We start from the raw sequence: 23,904 nt of genomic DNA, 5'->3' as shown, positions 1-23,904 counted from the left end.
TGGCCACCTTGGGTGAGAGGTGAAACTGCTAAAACTATCATCTTCTAAAAATAGCATTTCTAGGTCCCTTCCTACTTATAGCAATCTCGGGTCTATCTATAGGAAGTAAATTTGAATTTGTTCTTACCAGCAGTTCGGAATATTAATTAATTAATTCTCCACGAGTTAATTAGTTAAGGAAAAGCAAACTTGAAGTCTTTGTGAGAACATGCAATTATTTCTCCACTAATTAGGGCATGTGTCCTTGATTTGCTCCACTGATTGAGGAATTAAGAATGATTTCTATATTGAGAGGATTAGTTGACTTAGTTTAACTTAGTCAAGTTCAGTTAGATTATTTTAACAAGTTGTTCAATTAATGAGATATAGTTTGTTGATGCTTGCATGCATGTGAAAACTATTATTTCAGATAATTGAGTATTTTCTCATGGATAACTAATGCATGGTAGTTCAGACAGAGATCCAGTTGAGATCAAATGGCGAGACAGTGTTTTATCAGTTGCTAGGATACTTCTAGTAAGTATTCCTTGCATGCATGAGGAACTTGAGTCCTGAAGGATTGCGTAGTTGGACTTGAGGTTGACAGCAGGTATGATCAGGCCAATTTACATGTGTTTTGTAATTGGACCCCAATTAAAACTGCGCAAGGAAATAGGAGCTTGGAGGACTTGTGTAGCCTATATTTAGGCCTAGGTAGTCCATGAGCTACATCATCAGAGTACAGAGAGAGCAGGATAGCTTTTGAGCTGATTCTTTTTGTATGTTGTTGAGGATTTCCACTTGATTGATAATATAGAGATGGGGTTTTAGGCTACTACTTTTCTCGGATACATTCTTTTGTGTTATGTGTGATTGATTCCTTCTTATCAGTTATATGTGTTCATGCTTGATGTTGCTCATGGCTGATTAGCTTCTGTAAAGTTTATGGTAGATGTAGATCTAGTATTATGCTTTAGTACATTGCATATATCAGTTTGATCTGTAGGTGAAATTTCTACATGATATTAGTGAGCTAGCTGATTTGTAGAGAAAATTCTACATGGTATTGGAGCACAGGTGATCAAGGAAGAATAGTATATAAGAAGGAAGAAGTTTGTGGTTTCTAGATATAGATATCAAGTTCTTATCACATTTCAGATTTCATCAATGGCATTCTATGGTTTGAGGCGTGAGTATGCACTGGATGGCAGCTCAAACTATATAGCCTGGAAGGATCGCATGGATGCAGTATTAGAGGATAACAGGGTGAAGGACTTCATTGATCAAGAAGTCCCCAAGCCCTCAGGATCTAATGCCCAAGAGTTGGTGGAATGGAGGAAGTGTGTGGCTAGAGCTAGGAGAATCATCCTGGAGGGAGTTCAAGATCACATAGTCTCGGGTCTCCATGGGAAGGAGACTCTGTTTTCGATGTGGAAAACATTGAAAGATCTTTATCAGAATAGTAGTGATCAGAGGAAGCTGGCACTGAAGGACAAACTTCGAAAGATCAAGAGTGAAAGTTGGGACACGATCTCTCTGTATCTGAACAAGCTCACCTCATGCAGGGATGAGCTTCCAAGTGAAGGGCTCATGACATCTGATGATGACATGGTGAGTCTAGCACTCCTTGGCCTTCCTAAGAGTTGGCATAGCTACTAGGACTCAGTTAATGGAAGGGAGAAACTGCCAGATTGGGAATGACTATGGTTGGATTTGATGCAGGAGGAGATTAGATGGAGCACCAGAGAGGGTTCTTCATCCATGGAGGATGAAGAGAACTATGCCTTAGCAAGAAAGGTGAAGAAGGGGAAGGAGAAGGTTTCTCTTCACAAATCTAGTTCTTCCCATGGTGGGAAGAAGGTTGACAAATCGATAGTGCAATGCTTTCATTGTCATGAGGTGGGCCTTTTTGTTACAAATTATCCACAGAGGAAATCCAAGAAAGGATCTGGGAAAGGATCTGAAGGTGAGGCACTTGCTTCACAGTTCGAGTTGGATTTCACACACTTCGCGTGCATGGTTTCATCCATGGTGGGAAGTGGTTGGTTTCTTGACAATGGAGCTTCTTTCCACATGATCGACGATAAGATTTTGTTTATTACTTTGGAGGAGAAAGATCTCCAGATACTCATAGCGATGGGTAATGATGAAAAGTATAGTGTCTCAGGTGTAGGCATGGTTATTTTTCATAGGGATCATGGAGCTCGCCTTACTTTGACCGATGTCAAGTAGGTACCAGGACTGAAGAGAAACTTGGTGTTGATCACGATGCTGGAAGATAGAGGTTATGATGTAGTCTTTAGTAAGGGAAAAGTTTTCCTTAGACACATCATCACTAGACAGGTGAAGCAGATCGGTTCACGAGTCAAGAACCTATATGCTCTTGAGGTTCAAGAAGCATGCAAAGCCTTGAGCAGCAAGGCAACTGATGGATACTTGGTGGTTGAGAGGGAGGGTATATTACCTCTCAACATGCAGCACCAGAAAAATTCTCAGACGATTGTGGAGGATCCACGATTGGTGCAGCAGCTTTCGGAGGTTGTGGAGCAGCCACAACAGGGGAAGCTGAGAGGAGATCAAGTAGAGACATCTACTCATGCAGAGACCTCCAGTAGGGGGAAACTTCAAGCCAAGTGGTTTGAGGGATCACATGCAGCCATACCTCCAGGTAAGAGGTGGGGCGATGTGGAGTGATCGTCCCAAGGAGGAGGGGCAGGATCCTTGAGGTACCCAACCTCTTGGATGAGACCTTGCTACGAGAGCCCCGATATGGAGCAGCAGGAACTGATTGATTGGGTAGAGATAGATGGGGATGGAGTGGAAAAGAGAGCTAAAGTGCAGGGAATTCTAGGATAGCGCAGAGCATGCAGGCTGCAGTAATGCGAGAGGCACAAGTGTGTTGCACAGTGCAGGGTAGCATAGAGAAGGATGCAATGGTGCGAGATGCATGGAGATGTTGCAGTAGTGCAGAGGTCAGAGAGGGAGCACTCAGCAGCAGGTAGAACTTAAACATCAGAGTATGTTTCTAGCCCAACAGAGTGGTCAATTGGGAGTTTTTTTTTTGTTCCGAGTGATTGCTAGAGCAACCGCACTCTGTAGATATGTTGCATGCAGAACATTCAAAAGTTACAAAATCGGGTTCAAGAGGAAGCCTTTCTTGTTGAGAGAGAGTGTTGAAAAGTGTGCAACAAGAAATGTAAAAATAGAAATTGGTAAAAATAGTAGTTTGGGCAATGAGCATTTTGGCCACCTTGGGTGAGAGGTGAAATTGCTAAAAATAACATCTTCTAAAAATAGCATTTCTGGGTTCCTTCCTATTTATAGCAGTCCCTGGTCTATTTATAGGAAGTAAATTCGAATTTGGTCTTACCAGCGATTGAGCACTAGAGAAGGTATGTTATTATTATCTATTTTGTCATATTTTCTTTAAAATTCATAACCTCTTTACATTATGAACTAGGTCTATGACAAGAGATTATGATAAAATTTATAAGATTTATGTGCAACGTAAGATGACTAATAATTACCCTTTTCTATGCAGAAAAAGGGGAAAACGGAAAATTACCAATCTAAAGGAAATGACAAGATGCCATCAACTGTTGTCCCTTTGACAGGGAACCACATCCAAACGAGAAGATCCAGACTGGAGTGTACAAACCAAGAAAAGGAAGAGGAGATACCAAATCGGCGCAAGAGAACGAGAAGATGACTAAGAGCTAACAGTATGGAGAATCCCTCAGGATCCTCTGATCCTGAGGGATCGCTACCTTAATGATTCTTTGTATCATTGATATCTCCACTCGGCTGTTATAAGAAGGGCAGCACTACTAGCCCGAAAAAAGGACTATTGTTCTTTTTATGAAATTCTCTTTTGTATTTGAAACTTTGATCATCGACTCTCTCTAAAAGAGCGATTCACTGTAACTCTATTTTGATGTTTAATATATAAATCTTGGTGTCGTTACATCTTTGATTCTGGAGTAATTATAAGCAGTGCGTCCTTGGAGGCTAAGGGCCCGACCCTGGTGGATCACTTGCTTCCTGTACTATTAATTCTCGATTTCGAGTCATATGTGGTTTGCTTTCTCTTATCTATTTTGTTCAGTAATCTGTTGTTCCTTATTTCATGTATTAGCTCTATTATATTTTGATTCCCATTCAAATAGTAAGGTTATTCTCTGCATAAAGATGTTATGTTATTTGTCCTAAAGTTATATCGTGTTGTTGTTACATAACATTGTTGTTCCTTAACAGATTTCCGTTGCTATTCGATTACAGAGTAATAGTGCTGTGTATACATAAATCGGTATCACTGTCTATTTATCTACGGTTTACTTTCAAATGTGATTGTTGTTCATTTGAACTGTTGTTCCACCGTGATTGCAGTTGTTGTTTCTTTATAACCGAGATTATTCATTATTATGCTAAAATTCAGATTACTGTTCCTTTAACAGACAAGTGTTGCGTATAGCATTTGGTTTAGTTTGTTGTGTATTTACATTTGGTTTAAGTTGTTGTTCAATATTTCATAGCTTCCTTTAATTTGTTGTCCCATTTATGTTTGTTGTTTAAATCATTTCTAAGTGAATATTGCAATTACTGTCCATTTCGTAGGTTAAAGCTTTGTTGTTCAATTGAGTTAAATAGATTAGTCGTTGTTCTATTTCCTACCATTTGAATTATCATTGCTTTAGTGTGCACAAACGATCTGAAACTGTAGTGAATATTGACAGTTGCTGTCTGGTTCCCAGGTTGATGATCTTTTCCTTAATTTGCTTCTCAATTCCATCAGTTTACAAAGGGATGAAAGTGAAGATTGCAATTACTGTCCATTTCGTAGGTTAAAGCTTTGTTGTTCAATTGAGTTAAATAGATTAGTCGTTGTTCTATTTCCTGCCATTTGAATTATCATTGCTTTAGTGTGCACAAACGATCTGAAACTGTAGTGAATATTGACAGTTGTTGTCCAGTTCCCAGGTTGATGATCTTTTCCTTAATTTTCTTCTCAATTCCATCAGTTTACAAAGGGATGAGTTATCACTACTGCACCCTTGACTAATAAGTTGTTGTTGTGAATGATTTAGATCTCAAAGTGCTAAAAGTTTCTTTTTTTGAAAGTAGATTTCATTTCAAGCATCCATTTACTCTTGTATTCAAAAGCACTATACTACTAGCATTACTCTGACAAATGACCACCTCAGATTGAGTACACTCTTTGAGATAACAAATCGTGCCTATATTGACAATTAATGTAGGGTAAATAGAGGTGAAAAATACCCTTTTTACTACTCGACATTTTGGTGCCGTTTCCGGGGAGGAGTGCAGCCATTTGTTCTTTTCAGAGTTGTGTAAGTACCTACTAGGAGAGAATTGGGTTTTAAAAACGAAAGGTAAGAACCTGCATACGGAGCATGTAATAGCCTTGCTCCCCTGCCCGCTTTCCTACAGATTTGTTGCTGTTTTGGGGTAGAAATTAGCATTTGATTTGTGTGCATGACTAAGCAAAAAAATCCTGAAAAGAATCCTAAACCACTACCCAAACCTGAAAAAGCTAAGGGGCCGGTGACCCTTGGCCGATCAACCTTTATAGACGAAATCCTTAAGAAAGCAGAATCTCAGCCTTCAGTAGGACCTAGAAAAGTTGCTTCTAGACAACCTACTAGTTCCCTTTAGGCCATAGGATCACCATCTGTAGCCTTGGATGAGGTGCATAGCTAAACTGAAGAGTAAGATTTTCAAGAAATTGAGAATTCTAGCCCAAAATCATTACAAGAAGGGAACCTTAGAAACCTCTATGAAGGAAGAGGAGAAACAGGGGAAACTGAAGAACCAAGATCTCCTCTTGGGATAATTCAGCCATTAAGCAGCCCAGATAAGGGAAGTGCTGTAAAGATCATCCAAAATGAAGAATCCCCCCAAACATTAAATCAACAAGGAACTCTCATTATCCCAGATCAAGGAAGTTCTGTTAAGGCCATTCCTACTCCTTCTCGTCAGCCTAGGAATACCCTCCTAGACATCCCAGAAGGTTATTGGCATATATTTCACCAAAATCATAGAGCGTGCCAGACTGGGTGTAAATCAAGTCAAAGTATTGGGCATGAGCAATTACTTGCTCTTCAGTAACAACTCCTCCTTTAGCCACATCCTCGGGGATAAATGGCAACAAGGATTTGATAAACCACTCAGCTAAAAGCTAATCAAGAACATAAGTTTTGACCATTCGACGATGATGACGCCACTCATGAATATGATAAAAAACGTGAGTAGCAGTAGTTTGTTTAAAGTTGGTCAATAGTTCCATTCCAGTTTCATATCTAATGGGTAACTGGAAGTGGGTTAAAAACGTGGTGGCTAAGGATGTAAAATTATCAAATGAAGCTCGTGTTAATTCAATATACCACTTTGCAGCCGAACCAGTAAGTGTTCACTGGAAAAGACGTAGTCTAACTAAATCATCATTTAGGGAGATGGACGAACACCATAAATGAAAAGTCATAACTTGTTTGGACGGGTCTTCTCCAGGGTTTCCATTGAATTTTGGAATATCGTAAGGCAATTTATGAGGAATCACTGGCCACCAAGGTGCATAAAGAATTGGATCATTGGTAAGTTGATTTAAATCCAGTAATTCAAGTGTTGCGACAAAATTCAACTATCTGTTTAGGTCAGGTTGAGCGTAACCAGGGTAAGATGGAATTTCTTCGGCAATAGGCCTTTGCATACCAGCATAAAAAATCTACTACTGGTAACCTTGATAGGGGTAAGTTTGTTGAGCAAATCCATTATAAGGTGGTTGTTGGGAACCAGGATAAATTTGTTGTCGTCCAAACCCAGCATAGTCTTGTTGACCAGGACCTGGGTAAACTTGTTGCTGACCAAACCCAGCATAGGCTTGTTGAACAAGTCTAGGATAAGTTTGGTATTGTTGGAATTTTTGTTGTTGATATTTTGGTTTCCATGGTTGTTGATTTAACATTTGTTACCCACCAATGTAAGTGTTAGAAAATTATATATTATATAGTAATGGAACACATAGAATATTGCATAAATATAAACATAGAAAATGCATAAAACCAGAGAGACACAGATATACGTGGTTCACCCAGTTTGGGCTACGTCCACCCTGAACAGCCAGTCCTTCCTTTCTATTATCCAGCAAAATGAAGAGACACAACCTACAGTAGATCCGCTGTAATATCCTCTGTTTTCTCTCACAGTCTCACCTCTCTGTTTCTCACTCGGAGAATACACATTTATTACATAGCCTCAATACAATTCCCTCATACAAAGAGAGGGGTTGCCTTCTAGGGAAAAAAACCCTAAACTAAACATAAGTTCTACCGTTAGATCATCTGCCTAATGAACGGCCCAGATTGACTAAAAATTACTATACTTTTACAAGGCAATTTTACATCTGTTTTTAGCTTCGGGGGTGTTGCCTCCGAAAACCCCACCAGGGGACTGCTGGACCCCTGAGGGGCGGGACAAGTCCCCCTCGCACCCCCCCCTCCGCATGGAGGGGTGTACAAACTTCCTAGGGCATACATCCGATTGAAACAAAGACCTCTAAATAATCATACTACACACCCAACAATCTCCCACTTGGAGAATGATTGTAGCAACTCCACCACTGCTTCATTTGCTGGACAATGACTCCTCTTTGGACCTTGTTGTTTCTCATCTTCATCGTGATCCTTGAAGACCAATTGAAATTGAGCATATTCTCAGTTTCTCCCTGGTTACAACTTTTGTTATCATATCTGCAGGATTCTGGCTAGTGTGTATCTTTTCCAGCTTCAACTCTCCATCTTCCAACATTGATCATATGAAACGGTACTTGAGCTGTATGTGTTTAGTCCTGAAATGAAATGTTGAGTTCTTTGCAAGATGAATGGCACTTTGGCTGTCATTGTAGAACGTGCCCATATCATGCTCCTTACCCAATTCATCCATAAACCTTTGTAACCAAATCATTTCTTTACTAGCCTCTGTAGCAGCAACATACTCTACTTTTGTTGTTGAAAGTGCGACAACGCTTTGGATTTTTTAAACCCAACTGGCAGGTGTTTCCACTTACAGTAAATACATATCCTGTAGTGCTCCTCCTATTATCTCTGTCACCTGCCATATCTGCATCAACATATCCCTGTAGAGAAATGTTTGAACCACCAAAGCATAATGCTTGATTTGTGGTACCTTTCAAATATCTGAGAATCCATTTCATTGCCATCCAATGTTCCTTTCCTGGATTGTTCATGTACCTGCTTACAACTCCCACTGCATGTGCAATATCAGGCCTTGTGCAGACCATTGCATACATTAAGCTTCCAACTACTGAACATATGGAACTTTAGACATATAATCCATGTCTTCTTGGGTCTTTGGGCACATTTCCTTACTAAGTTTGAAATGGCTAGCAAAAGGTGTACTAACTGGTTTTGCATTGTGCATATTAAATCTTTTCAACACCTTTTGTATGTACTAATTCTGAGACAATGTTAATTTGTGATTTCTCCTGTCTCTAGTTATTCTCATACCAAGGATTTGTTTTGTAGCTCCCAAATCCTTCATTGCAAATGAATTTTCCAATTTTATTTTGAGCACATTTATTTCCTGCATGTTAGACCCTGCAACAAGCATGTCATCTACATACAATAACAATATAATATAGCTGCCATCATTTTGCTTTTTCAGATAAACACAATGATCAGAGTGACATCTAGTATAACCTTGTTCAGACATAAACTAGTCAAATTTTAGATACCACTACCTTGGAGCCTGTTTTAAGCCATACAAGCTCTTCTTCAACCTGCACACTAGTTTCTCCTTTCCTTTTACCTCATATCCTTGTGGCTGCTGCATATATATCTCTTCCTCCAAATCCCCATGGAGAAAGGTTGTCTTTACATCTAACTGCTCAAGATGCAAATCTTCAACTGCTACTAGACTTCAAATATTTCTGATTCGGGTCATTTTAACAACAAGAGAAAATATTTCATCAAAATCAATACCTTTCTTCTGTGCAAAACCCTTCACCACAAGTCTAGCTTTGTACCTTTTTTTTCCTCCATCTTCTTCCTTCAGCCTATAAACCCATTTATTCTTCAATGTAGTTTTTCCTGCAGGCAACCTGACTAAGTCCCAAGTCTGGTTATGCATTAAGGAGTCCATCTCTTCTTCCATGGCTACCTCCCACTTCTTCCTTCTTTCAGCCTGCATTGCTTCTTCATAACATTCGGGTTCACCAGAATCAATCAACAATAAATAATATAATGAAGGAGAGTATCGTTCATGGGGTATACTTATCTTGATAGATCTTCTAACACCACTTTTAGGTGTTTGAGGTGCCTGTTGCTGTTGTGGTGGTTGTTGTTGTTATGGTTGTTGATTATTATTATTTTCAGGCACCTTTACTTTTTCAGTGATCTCATCAAGAACTATGTATTCCTTATTTTCTTTTTCCTGTTTTGTTTCCTGCAACTGATTCTTATACAAGACCTTTTCATTGAATATTACATCTCTGCTCCTAATGATTTTGTGATTTTCATAATCATATAAGCGATAACCAAAATCATTAACACCATATCCAATAAAGGTACATTTCTTTGATTTTGCCTCAAGCTTTGTTCTATTTTCTTTATTAATATGGACAAAGGCCTCACAACCAAAAGGTTTTAAAAAAGAGTAGTTTACCTTTTTACCTGTCCATGCTTCTTCTAGAACACCACCATCCAAGGAACTTGAAGGCCCTCTGTTTATTAGATAAATAGTAGTATCTACAGCATCTACCCAAAATTGTAAAGGCAATCCTGCATGCAATCTCATGCACCTTGCACTCTCCATGATTGTTCTATTCATCCTTTCTGACACACCATTTTCTTGTGGTGTTCTTGGAACTGTCTTCTCTGTGTGAATTCCATGCTCTATATAGTACCTATCAAAATCTTTGTTGCAATATTTACCTCCATTGTCTTATCTGAGACACTTCAATTTCTTTCATGTCTCAATCTCAACCAAAGCTTTCCATTTCTTGAAAGTATCAAGTACATCAGATTTATTTTTAATACAATAAATCCAAGGTTTTCTAGTTGCATCATCAATAAAAGTAACATAATAACGACAGCCACCGAGAGATGATACCTGAGCAGGTCCCCATACATCTGTATGCACAAGCTCTAATTTTTCACTCTTATTTTCTTTCCCAACTCTAAGAAATCTAACTCTCTTCTATTTTCCATAAATGCAATTCTCACAGAAGTCCAAATCAACATTCTTTAAACTCGGCAACAAATTCCGTGAGTGAAGAATCTTCATCCCCTTCTCACTCATGTGTCTGAGCCTATGATGCCATAATGCTGCATCTTCTCCTTTGGAAGTTAAAGCATTAATAGAGTTAGAAATACCATTGCATAAATACAATGTACAAACCTTTTCGCCTTTTGCTACTATCAGGGATCCTTTAGTGACCTTCCAAGCTTTATCTGTGAAAATTTTCACACAACCTTCACCGCCTAACTTCCCTGTTGAAATCAGATTTTTCTTCACATCTGGAACATGCCTTACCTCCTTTAGTAGCCATTGGTTTCCATTCTGCTATTTTACAAGAACCTTACCCACTCCAACAATTTTACAGGGTTTATCATCACCCAAACAGAATTGTCCAAAATCTCCTTGAACATAGTCATGAAAATATTTCTTATCAAGTGTGGCATGGAATGGGGCACCTGAATCTAACACCCAAGAATCAGTAATATTTTCGAAAGAAAGAATCAAAGCATCTTGTAACACCTCACCTGTCACATCTGCTTCATGATTGTTTTCTTGTTGTGCATCTCCTTCTTTTCCCTTCCGAGATCTACAGTCTTTCTTTAGGTATCCTTTCTTTCTGCATTCCAGCACATTATCCCTGATCTAGACTTGGATCTGCCTTTCCTTGATTTACTGCGATATCCTGAGTTCTTTCCTCTTTCCATTTTTCTTCCCCTAAACTCTGCACTTAAAGCATTACCCGATGTCTCACCAGAGCTTTTCCGTCGTATTTCCTCGCTAAGGATAGCACCAACAACGTCATCAAACTTTAAAGTACTAGATCCAGAAACAGAGTTACTAATGGTCATTACTAAACCATTCCAACTTTCTGGCAATGAGCACAAGAATAACAGAGCTCTAACTTCATCATCAAAGTTTACCCCTACAAAACTTAACTGACTTGTCTGCAACAAATCCACCTTCCGACATCTTCATATTAAATAATAGTTTCATAAGAAATACCTTGTTTGAGGCCGAGGGTTTTTCATATAGTTTCGCCAACACCTTAATCAAACCCTCTGTCATTGTTTCCTTCGAAATGTTGAAGGCGACCGACGTTGTGAGGCACAACCGTACTATTCCGAGTGACTTTCTATCGATAAGGTTCCATTCTTCATCTGTCATACCTGTCGGCATCTTTGTTTTTCTACCCAATGGTAGGTACAGATCTTTCTGATACAGATAATCTTCCATCTACATCTTCCACAGCAAGAAGTTTTGGTCGTTAAATTTCTTGACCCTAAACTTACCATCCTCCGCCATTGCTCCCACTCGAACGATGACCCCTTCTTTCTTGCGAGTTTATCAGCCAAATAGACCTTTGGCTCTGATACTAGTTGTTAGAAAATTATATATTATAGAGCAATGGAACACATAGAATATTGCATAAATATAAACACAGAAAATGCATAAAACCAGAGAGACACAAATATACGTGTTTCACCTAGTTTGGGCTACGTCCACCCCGAACAGCCAATCCTTCCTTTCTATTATCCAACAAAATGAAGAGACACAACCTACAACAGATTCACTGTAATATCCTTTGTTTTCTCTCACATTCTCACCTCTCTATTTCTCACTCAGAGAATACATATCTATTACATAGCCTCAATACAGTGCCCTCATACAAAGAGAGGGGTTTCCTTCTAGGGAAAAAAACCCTAAACTAAACATAAGTTCTACAGTCAGATCATCCGCCTAATGAACAGCCCAGATTGACTAGAAATTACTATACTTTTACAAGGCAATTTTACATATGTTTTTAGCTTCGGGGGCGCTTCCCTCGAAACCTCCGCTGAGGGATCACTGGCCCCCCGACCCCCCAGCCGGGGGGGATAGGCCCCCACGAACCCCTGCGGGGGGGACAAGTCCCCCCCGGACCCCCCCCGCGTGGAGGGGTGTACAAACTTCTTGGGGTATACATCCGGCTGAAACAAAGACCTCTAAATAATCATGCTCCACACCCAACAGTAAGTTTGACCAAGTTATGAATATATTAAGCTAGTATAAGTTTGAGTCATTCCATTAGATGGTAAATTGGCCTGAGGTTGTTGGATTCCAAGCACAAATGGTTGTTGTAAAATGGCCTGAGAAGACTGAATCTGTAAACCTGAAACTTGGTGATCAGAAGTTGAAGGACCAACTTGCAAAGGTTGAGATACAACTAACCGAGCTTGTGACATTGGTAAAGTCGTAACGATAAGCGTAGTAGGTATGGATGAAACAGATTGCATTGGTTGTGATGGATACACAAGCCTTGGTTGAACGGGCATTATTGGTTTCCACTGACCAACAGTCATTCCGGGCTTACCTAAAGACGATGGCATACTGCCATATGGTTGGCCCCCAGAAAATGGAGGATAAAGAGATTGTGCATATTGTTATCCATATTGGTTAATCCAGTGTAAAGCAGATACATTAGATGGTAACCAGCTGGACCAGCTTGATATTGACTTGATGGATCAAACTTTTCAGTATCCGTAAGTGAAGAACCAGGTAAAATTCCTGTGGATGACATGGGTGAAGACCATGGACTAGACTAAACACCTAAGTGGGTTCCAAATAAAGATTTGTAACCTGGTGGGATAGAAAAAACACCATATAAATGTGACTCAGGTGTTGTAGTAAACATCAAAGAAGTAGTGACAATAGATTCCACCGCATTTGTAACAAATGGTACATTCTGGGATGTTGATTCTACCATAGTCAAATGACCCAATAAATGTCCTAACGAATCAACAGGAGTCTGAAAGTAATCAAGATCAAAAGGAGCAGTAAAATGAGGAGTATGAGGATAAAGATAAAGCTCGGGTCCAAAGTGAGTTGGATTTCTGGGTGTTTCTTCTTCAAGTTCCTCTTCAATTGAAATCAAACTAGGTGGAAGGATTTCACCATCAGGTCTATAATAGATTTCTGGTGTTTGAATCTACGGTAAAGGGGAAGTCTCAACAGTTACAGATGTCTGAGGATAAATCAGTCGATAGTCTTTCAGTATGAAACACCTTCTGATTGTTCAACTTTAATATCCAAGTGTTCTGGTAAAAGAACAACAGGTTCAGGTTGAGCTTCTTGAACAACTTCTAGTTCAGAAGTAACTTCTGGTTGAACTATGATAGGTTTAGGATCAACTTCTGGTTGAACAAATTCAGGTTCATAAGTAATTTCTTTTTGAACAACTTTGGGTTGAGAATCATCTTCTTGTTGGACAACTTGGGTTTCCATTTCACTAGGTTCACTTTTAGTGTCCTCAGGTAATTGTAAAGGTTCCACTCTAGTAATAGATGTACGAGTAATTTTAGGAGTAACTAGGGTCACAGTACTTACCAGTATAGGTGACTCTGGTAATTCAGATGAAGAACCAGAAGTTTGTGATGTACTGGATTCAGTTAAATGAGACTGCTTTTGCCAGCTAGGTGTAGCTTCAGGGGGTAAAGGCGGTTTACTCACTATCCTCCGTGAACGATGAGGTAAGGGTTGATGTTCCTCCATGATTGCTGATTGATTCTATTGCAAAAATAAATAAACAAAAAGAGAGTAATCTAGGCAAAATGATTACCAAGCAACTGTGAACTGCAATATACTGCCTTAGTAAACCAAGGACTTAACATACGTGTAGGCAATCTCCCTGAATGTTGTGTTCAGTGTATCACAGTGTACAAGGCAGCCAACTTGGTTAACTAAGGATGGATAGCAACCTAATGTGGTCCTCCCATATATACCCGAAAGTACATGGAGGCCCAATCTGTGTTAGCGTTGTCTAATGTGAAACTGCATAGTGAGAGCATTCCTTTATACTTTTTGTGCTATAACACCACCCTATATACCCAAAGGTACGTGGACGAGCTATGATATACTTACGTACATGGAATGAGGAATCACACTCGGAATGTATCATAGAAAATTAACGACAACTGCTATGTTTTATGACACCGGAACACGTCTCTAGCCTAGAACCTCTAAATGTTATTCGTTAGGAGGAAATGCTCCATTAGGTTAATTGAGATAAATTTTAAGTTGATCTTGATTAAAAGTTTGTCTTTCAAGCTCATTGCGTGATGTCTTTGAAATTCCTAGAATGCAACTATGATGAGAAACATTCTATTCATTTTCTTTGAACAATGAAAACCTTAACTACAAGGGATAAAGCAATCAGAATGTTTAATCAAAGAGAAAAGAGCACATCTAATGCAATTTCCCTATACTATTCCTACAAGCACACACAAACCTCTAAATGCACAATGAAAGTTTTTCTTTTCAATTCCCTTAATGTTTAAATGAACAAAAGGAAACTAAATACACATACAATCAATCAATACTTTTCACAAGAAACAAAGACTTTATGACAATTCCTTTTTGAAAGAAATGAATACTTTACGACACTTCCTTTTTCAGAAAAGATTAATCAACTATAAGCTAACTTTGACAATGAATTCATGATAATGATAAAGAAATCATTTAAGAAACACTAAACAATCAAGGCCAAAGTAGCGCTAGGAGGAGAAATACAACTTTATTTTAGAACCACAAGAATCATTGATCTTCCAGCAAGCAAAAACAAAAGCAACTTTGGAAAAATCAAACCAAAGGTGGGTTTTTTAGCCTAAGAGGAATTAGCACGGGGCAGAGTGGGAGACAGTGCACTGCAGTGCACTGTCTCTAGGCTAGGGGCTACTCTACAACGCATTGTGTCAAGACCAACACTATGCTAGTGCCTTAAAGTCAAATCAAGAGACTTTCAAACACAATTTTGACTAAAAACACTTCAAAAAGACTAAAATAAGATCAATAAAGTCAAGAAAAGTCTACTAGGGTGTAATATGATGAGGGTAAGCCACCAAGAATGACAGTCGGTCCCCAATGGAGTCATCAATTTGTTATATGGAATTTGCATCCACGAATAAACACATTTTCCCTAGGTGGGTGGCTACACCTAGAACATTAGAAAGAAAGTAGTTTAACCTTTTCTTATAGAAGATAGATGAGATGGAGGAAATTACTTGTAGTCTTTCACTTCCTTGATCTCTTTTGAATCGCTCCCGTCGCTCCCACTTGAACTAAATTTGCTCAAAAGGTACCTCTATCAAGAGAAATAGAAATAAGAAATGATCAAAGCATACATGATCTATCAACTATAAAACAATGGAATCGAAGACATTGAAACACATAATCATCACAGATATGAAAAATATTATGAGAAAATGAATAAACTCTTTATTAATGTAGAAGGAAGAGTATCACCCAATACAGTTCAATCCCATGCCACTCCTCCAGCTTTAGTCCAACCCTCGCCACATCAAAGGCACACCAATCCAGCAGCATAACATTGCTTAACATGAACTCAATTCTCAAACCAACATAATTTCCTTACAAACTTCAGATTCTAGCCCCCCTGATCAATATGATGAGTGCTCAATTTATAGGAAATGGAGGTGGTTTTGTCATAAATTAGGGTATTGAATGGCCTTCCAAACTTGGAGTTAGTTTCCATGGTGCAAGGGATGAGAAGATAAGAGGTTAATGGATCCTTAGCCTATCCAATTTCGAGCTCATAGGAGGAGATAAGAGATGGGATCCTTCTAGAATCATCTAGAATGAAGGAATATTCATGGAACCCTATGCAAATTTCGCTCAATCTCACCCAGTGCAGGTCAAAGAGGGCCTAAGTGCACTGCAATGCAAGCCAAAATGGGCTTTCCTGCTCTACAGCGCAGTTACCCCTGACCAAGGTTGCGCTGGTGTCCCAAGGAGGCATTTTAGCAAGGCTTTAGGCCAAGAAACTTTCATAGAAGGAAGCATTCAATGTGATGACTTGTCTAGGGCATGTAACAACTGAATTAGGGTTTGATGATCCCTAATAGTACTGATCTGAATGTCAGGAGTGATGTGCCCAAATAGACCTATAACACTCAATCAAACCAACTTTGTCATTCACAATACCTACCCCACTCAACACAGGGAAGAAACTCCCTTATTTGATCAAAAATCCCTCATAAGTTCTCGTCCCTTTATTTCTCTTCATTGTGGGAATAAAGAGTCCAAACTACCACCCATTTTTAGATTGAACTCGAGTTGTATTTCTCTTGGTTATTAGATAATTTTATGATAAGATTTATTCTAGTATTATAAAGTTGCTTCTCTAATTGAATTAGTCTTATCATTGGAGAATGTTGATAGTTTGGAATATTTTAGGATGCATCTCCTCAAATTGATTTTATAGAAACCTCCTTCACTTTGGTAAAATCGTCATGATGTAGAAGCATTCCCACATGTTATAAGAGAAAGCAATAAGTGTGACACATGAAAACAAAACATAGAAAAGAAAAAAAATAAACATGCAATATAAAATAAAGTGCAAGTGAAATGGGAAGGTACAATGTCCAATTTATGCACCAAAGGTGAAAAATGTGCAACATGAGAGGAGAAGCATGGAAAGTATGTCAATGTCAACATGAGCATGACAAAGGTCAAGTGAGTCCACACATATGAAACGTGGTGAGAAATGTGCATGACAAGCATTACAATATGATCACAATGGGGAGTATGCATGACCAACACTACAAGATGAACTCGATGAATACCATGCAAATGTGTAATAAGAAGCATACATATGTCACACCAAGGAATTTAAAAGGTCCTAATTGTCAAACATGAGAAATCATAATCAATAGAAGACAATTTGAATTGGGAAGAGCATATCTAAGTAAGAATATTGGAAGTTGAAGCAACAAATAAGGACATTGAAGGGTTGCATATATTTTATACATTTAACTATAATATGAATAAAAAAGATTGTGACCATTAGAGTTAATTAATTGGTTGAGTCAAAAACAAAAGAGGTGGCCCAACAGTTCATTGTTGAGCTCAATACAAGAGTACAAAGTTGTAATTTGTAGTTTATGTATTTGATTGATCATCGAAATAAGTATCCACTTGCCTCAATATTCATGAATCTATTTTTATTATGTTGTATAAGAATGTCATTATTTGAAATCAATTTTGTATTTCATTTTTCAATGGGAATTGGAGAGAATTCAATATTTAGATATCAAGGTTATTTGGGCATGTGCTTCCCTTCACTGTATTGTAGTATTAGTAATGCAAATGTTAGATCTTGCGGGCCTTCTCTAAGTTATCGTTGTTATCTATTTGATATTTTACAAGTGATTACTTCAATGATATATCCATGTGGTGGCATTTTGTTTCACATTAAACATTGTTCTATATTGTCATGTCCTATGATTGATTCACGTAACTTTTTATTACACAAAAATCTTGAGGAAATTATGAATCTTTTGGTAAGTTTTCCTCTGGTGAGACATAACAAGAATTATTTTAGGTGTATTTTTCATATGAAACCATATTTACATTTATTAATAAAGTGAATCTCCATTAATATAAAAATTAAGGTAAAATAGAGAGGTCTTCCAAAATATAAACTAAAGCAACTAGGTTTAATCAGCTAACTTCAACAACTAATTAGTTATAAATAGTTTCATGATACTTCATAAATAAGAAAATAATAATAATAATAATAATAATAAAACATTTCCTAGCATGATTATAATTGGGAGGATTAATAGTTCAAGCATGATTATAATTGGGAGGATTAATAGTTCAAGCAAGGTTATTATTGAACTCTAGCATGTTTATAATTAAGAGGGTTAATACTCAAAGCAAGGTTATTGTTTGAACTCGTTTGGAAACCATGAATCAAGATGCTAGTGAATTTGTGTGAGCGTTTAATAAATTTAATAATATCAACAAATTTTAATTTGGTGTTTAATGAGTTTAATATCACTGACACTTTTGCAGTCTATTTACTATATAAAATTTGATTTTATAAGATTATTGGATTAAACTTTTAATATATTTAATTTTTTAAATTACATTATTTTACATCAAAAAAACATTTAATATACAAAATAAATTAAAAAATATTCTTATTATTTGAATTTTTATATTAATTATCAAACGTTTCAAAAACTCCACACACATATAATGTTTAATTTCTATTAAAATATATATGTTCTACCAAATCATCCACTTACCATAATCACTGTATCTTAAAATTATAACGGGGCAATTGAAAAATTTATATACAAATATCAAATGTTTGTTGGGCCTAACGAGATGTCACCAAGTCCATTTAACATGTTGGGTCCAAAGCATCCGTGTACATCCTATTACAGGATGTTCAAAAACATCACAAACAATGATGAAATGAGTGTCATTATTTTTTGAAAAATAATATTTTTCCACTTTCATATTAGAATTCCCTAATGGGGTGTTATCTAACAATCAAGGATTGACAAAAGGCATTATTTCCATGCCAAGGCCATGAATGGAGGGTGGGTTGGCAAACTTAGATCACAGTGCCACACCTGATACATGTCTCCTCCATGATACTACGTGGAATTTGTCTCATTCCCGGGGGGTCTACCACTCGAGTCTCATCGTTATAAATGTAAGCAGGTGGACGAGTTTGTGGAGGAGTATGATATATGAGTTTTCCTCGGGGATTATCACATTGCAACATGTTATAGACATATTTGGGCACTGCAACCCCAATCTTATATGCCGATAAACCAAGGGTTCTTTAACCCCTAAAAGTGTTGTTTCATACCCTAAAAGATCATGGTCAATTGATTACATCATTCCCCAAAAGTTCCACTTGAAAAACCACTCAGAACTGGCCAAAATTGGACCATACTAACTACCCCACTATCAAGGTGTGATGCATACTGACTTCTACACTAGCCAGGTGCGATGCATACTGAAGAGGCCTTCTATAGGGTGCGATGAGCAAGGATGGACAAATGTCCGAGACAGTTTGCTAAGTGGATGCTCATGGAATCTTCCAGAAACTTCTCCTGTGACACTTGCCTCTCTGAATTCGCCCAAGGATGAGTAAGAGATCCAAGAAATATCCAAGTGGAACCAAGAAAAACAAGTGGAATGACACTAATAAAAAACCCAGAGATGAGTCACACCCTTGCAGACATCTATAAATGGATCCCTCATCTGAGAGATCAAGAGGCTGGAATTTTGTAATTTGTAAGGAAGTGCTGATAGTTTGTCTTTGAGAAAAGGCATTGTATTGTTAGGTGATCTTGCTTTTCATGAGGTGAAGAGGGCTTTGATGCTGGGAGGATGACGCTGGATTAGACAGATGGGTTGTAATTCTCCCTCCTACTATTAATAAAGTTCGTTGAGTTTTCCTCCATACAATTGTGTATTTGTGAATGCTGTTATCTGTGAATGTCATTGTATGATCAATGTATTTCTAATTCTGCATTGTTTATGATATAATAGATCAAGATGCTTTGATGGTGTTTTGTTACTTTGTCTCTACAGGTATTCATTGAGTGGGATAAGTAGGAGAAGATGTGCAAGCTCTATCAAGGGACAAAGAAATCAAGCAAGGAGTCAAGCGGAAGATCCAAATTGGTCCCTTTGCTCATCTCTTATCTATCATACATAAAGGAAATTGCAAATTATTTTGATTGTTTGTTTCTAGGATAGCTACCAATCCTAGTGGGACTAGCAGATCGAAAAGACACTAGTTTTCCCAGAAACAAAATGGAGACTCCCCGGGGGATTGAATAGTTTGTTTGTTTCTTGTTGATTGTTTGTTTTATAAACTATAGACGGAGCCTGAAGTTAGCCAGATAGCCTTCGAACTGCTCTTGCTCTGCAATTACAAAGTAGATGAATGCTGCTTCAGTGAATCTCTGGTTTAATTTATGATTTGAACATCTGACTTACAAGCATTCTAGATGCCCTGTTGGTAGCTCAATAACCTCCCAAGATCATACCCCCGTACTTTGTTCTTTACTATCCATAATAGCTCAGCTTAACTCAATGAATTCAGCTGGAAATTTGAACCAAAACCCACCTCAGTTGCGCTCCCTGGCCCATTGCACTGTTTGTCACTGGAAGGTAGTATGCATCGTACTTCTTGAGTGTAGCAGGTGAGATGTATCCCTGTTTCTGTGAAGCACAGGTGTGATGACTGAGTAGTCCTATTTCTCTCCTTGAAATTTGGGTTTTTTGACCTTGTTTTCAGCTCTGTTCAATTGTTTTGCTGCTTATGAACAGTATCTCTTTGTTGAAGCCTTCTTTATTTACATATTTCAGCCTCCATTCATTAGGATTAGTAAATGGTTTTATGTATTTTTCCATCATTTGCAATCCTGTCGAAAAGTTGCTTAAATCGAACTGCCGTTTTGGTGCAAAAAGTGTCGTAACTGTCGTTTTGTAATCAAAAAGTGAAGCGTCATTGGGTCTTCCTTCCTTGGATAGTCGATTGAACTTTTTGTCATGTATTTGATTTGATTTATTGATATCTTGAAGTGTCGAAAGAATTCTCTATTCGAAATCGAAAAGTTTCGTTTAGTCTTCCTTTCATTTTGAAGAGAAATTGTCAAAGTGTCACTTTGAAGAAAATATTTCAGATCTATACTTAGTTTTCCTTTTTGGCATTTTTCACATTAAAGGGAACGAAAAACAAATACATGCATTTGCATTTGCATTTAGACTGTGTGCAAAAAATGGTTTAGGGAAACTGCATTTAGTGTGTTCTCTTTGCTCTTTGTTTGAAAGAATCGTAATCTTCTTTCCCTAATAGCTAGGATTTTCATTGCTAGAAATAAACAACGATTGTTTATCATTTTAGATTGCATATTTAGGAATTTTACATCTACATCACGTGGTGAACCTTGAAAGACAAAATTCTAAGCAAGATCAACTCTAAATAAATTTCAATGAACTTAACAACGCTTTGGAACCTAATGCAACACATCTAGAGGTCTAGGCTAAAGACATGTTCCAGTGTCGTAAAATCTAGTAACTATCATTTTCATCGAAGGTTGGGTGATTCCTCCTCTTTGATACAAGAAGTGCTAGTACAGACTTGTGCTCCACGTACCGTCGAGTATATATTGGGAGACCACAATAGGCTTATATCCTTTATCCGTAGGAAGTCGTGTCTGCCGCCCTATCGATCGCAGTGCACTGAACACAGCATTCGGGAAGATTGACTGTCATACATAAGTCCTTGGTAATTTCTCTTTAATTTATCACCAAGGTGTATTTTTCAGTTTTGCGATTGGTTTGGTAATCCCTCTATCTAGATCTCTAGAGTAGTCACTTTCGTTCCGTTTTTACTCCTTAAAAGAAAAGGTCCATCTAAGCACTTGTCACTTCAGGCTCATTAAAAATCGAAGGGGACCAGAGTCATCTTTAGATTTTTCTCGACTCTTAAAAATTGAAAAAGCAAAGTTGTGTCAAAGCACCATTAAAATTTATTTAAATTTAGAATAACATTTTTCCCCTTAATTTTGAGTTGATCTAGTAATCCGCAATCGTGGAGGAAAGTCAATCAAAACCTCGTCGTTTGTAGAGACTAGTGAGTCAACCATCTTTGACTCCGGAAATGAAACCATTCCAAGAAAAAAAGTCTCATTTAACTAAGTCCAATTCACCTGATTGATTTGAAACTTGTGTTTCAACATCATCAGAGACTACAATTACTCCGATCATTTCTGGTACATCTGCCTTTACAGAAGGAATTTCGTAGTTGCAAGAGGACATTAGAACTGATCCTAGTGTAACGGTAAACACTTCTATACCTGAAACAGCTCCAGATAGAGCTGATCCAGAGACTGAAGTTCCCTTACCTGAACATCAGGAAGTTGATTTCCAGAATTCAGAAGGTGTCACCCCTCCGGTATCTGTCTCTGCAGAAGCAATACCTTCTTCGACTCCAGAAGTATTTTACAGACCTGACGGTCTACCTCTTCCACCTAGACTAATTGCAATAGAAGAGATAGTAGAGGATATTCCATCCAGTACCCCATTGCATTTTGGAATTGGGATTCACTTATATCCTTCTAATCCTGAAGTTAGTTCTTTTAACCATCCTTCATCGCAATTTCCTATCAAATCGCTAGAAAATATTTTGGATAGACTAAATATGTCTAAACAACCATCAACATCTAGGACTATGTCATCTGAAACAGCTACAGCAGAGCTTCCAGCTATCGTTCCTACAATGTTTTCTGGTATACCATCTGTCCTTGCTAGTTACCAATCACTAACTGGAGTCCATTCAGGGACTGTTTCGACAACATGGTGTGTTCCTATTTGTTCATCCGTAGTCCCATCTGGTATTTCTTATATTGAAACTCAACAAATTGATCCTGCATGCCAATATCAATTTGGGCAGTCTAGTCTTCAAAGACCGACATATCCTTTGAACACTGGACTGTCACCATATGGAGGGTAGTATGCTTTTTCATTATTCCCTCCTGGAGAACAACCATATGAGAGTTTACAACAAAATTCAAGTCAAACTAGAATTACATCCAGCAGTTGGGTACCAATACTGCCTCAACAACCAAGGGTTCTATATTCAATGAAACCAGCCCAACCTGTGTTGAATATTCCCACTACACCTACTATTGTCACTGTTGTACAAGCAATGTTTGTTGTGTGTCAACCTTAAGTATCTCAGGTTGCAATACAACATCCTCTTGTCTCTACGGCTCAATCACAACCTCAGGTTAGTTCTTCCTTACCTAGAACAACTCAGGCTCAAATGAGTATAATTAATCCACATATTGGTCAATCTTCCAGTATTGGGCAACAACAAATGGTCCAACAACCATGGCTGGTACAATACCAACAACCGCAATTCCAGCAAACCTATCGAGGACCTGAGCAACAAGGCTTTATAGGTAATCGACAACCACATTTTCAAAATAGTTATCAAAAACCATACTATAATGGTTATGTCCAACAACCTTATCAAAGTTACCAGTGTCAGATACATTATGTTGGTATGCAAAGACCTACCGCTTAGGCGATTCCATCTTATCCTGGGTATGCTTCGCCTAACCTGGATCAACAGTTGCCTTTTGTGGCAACCCTAGAATTACCGGATTTGAGTCGGTTGATGAATGATCCAATTGCTTATGCCCCTTGGTGGCCAGTGATTCCTCATAAACTTCCCTCCGATATTCCTAAATTCAATGGAAATTCAGTTTAAGATCCATCGAATCACATAATGACCTTTCATTTGTGGTGCTCATCTAACACCCTAAATGATGATTCGATTAGGCTTCACCTTTTTTAGAGAACGCTCACTGGTCTGGTAGCAAAATGGTATATTGAATTGCCTAGAGCTTCGTTCGATAACTTCATCACCCTTGCCACTACCTTTTAAACCCATTTTTCAGCTACCCATAAGGTACGAAATGGGGACAGAACTCCTTACCAACTTTAAACAGACAACAGCCACTCACATATCTAATCATATTCATGAGTGACGACATCGTCATCGAATGTTAAAGACGTATGTTCCTAATCAGATTTTAGCTTAATGGTTTATTAAATCATTATTGTCCTCTATTACTAAGGATATGGCTAAGGGAGGAGTTGTCACTGAAGAGCAAGTCATTGCTCATGCACAATATTTAGACTTGATCTATACTCAGTCTAGCACGCTCTACGATAAGATTCCTGATGCTCCTAGACCATAATTTTCCATTCCTCCCCATCCTAAATCAAACAAGGACTCTCATGTCGATGATGGCGTGATCGGTACCACAAACA

General features: G+C 38.1%; 1 pseudogene; it reads left to right on the top strand.

Annotated features, from left to right (window-relative positions):
• LOC149256461 (uncharacterized) overlaps window positions 1–23,904 on the top strand; it is a 51,285-nt pseudogene that overhangs the window by 16,086 nt on the left and 11,295 nt on the right.

The sequence above is a fragment of the Pinus tabuliformis genome, chromosome 7 (assembly GCF_031772625.1).
Source record: "Pinus tabuliformis cultivar Carrire ecotype Pingquan chromosome 7, CPIR1, whole genome shotgun sequence".
Classification (NCBI taxonomy): domain Eukaryota; kingdom Viridiplantae; phylum Streptophyta; class Pinopsida; order Pinales; family Pinaceae; genus Pinus; species Pinus tabuliformis.
The sequence above is the reverse complement of the archived record's forward strand: the minus strand, read 5'-3'. Positions and strand labels throughout refer to the sequence as shown.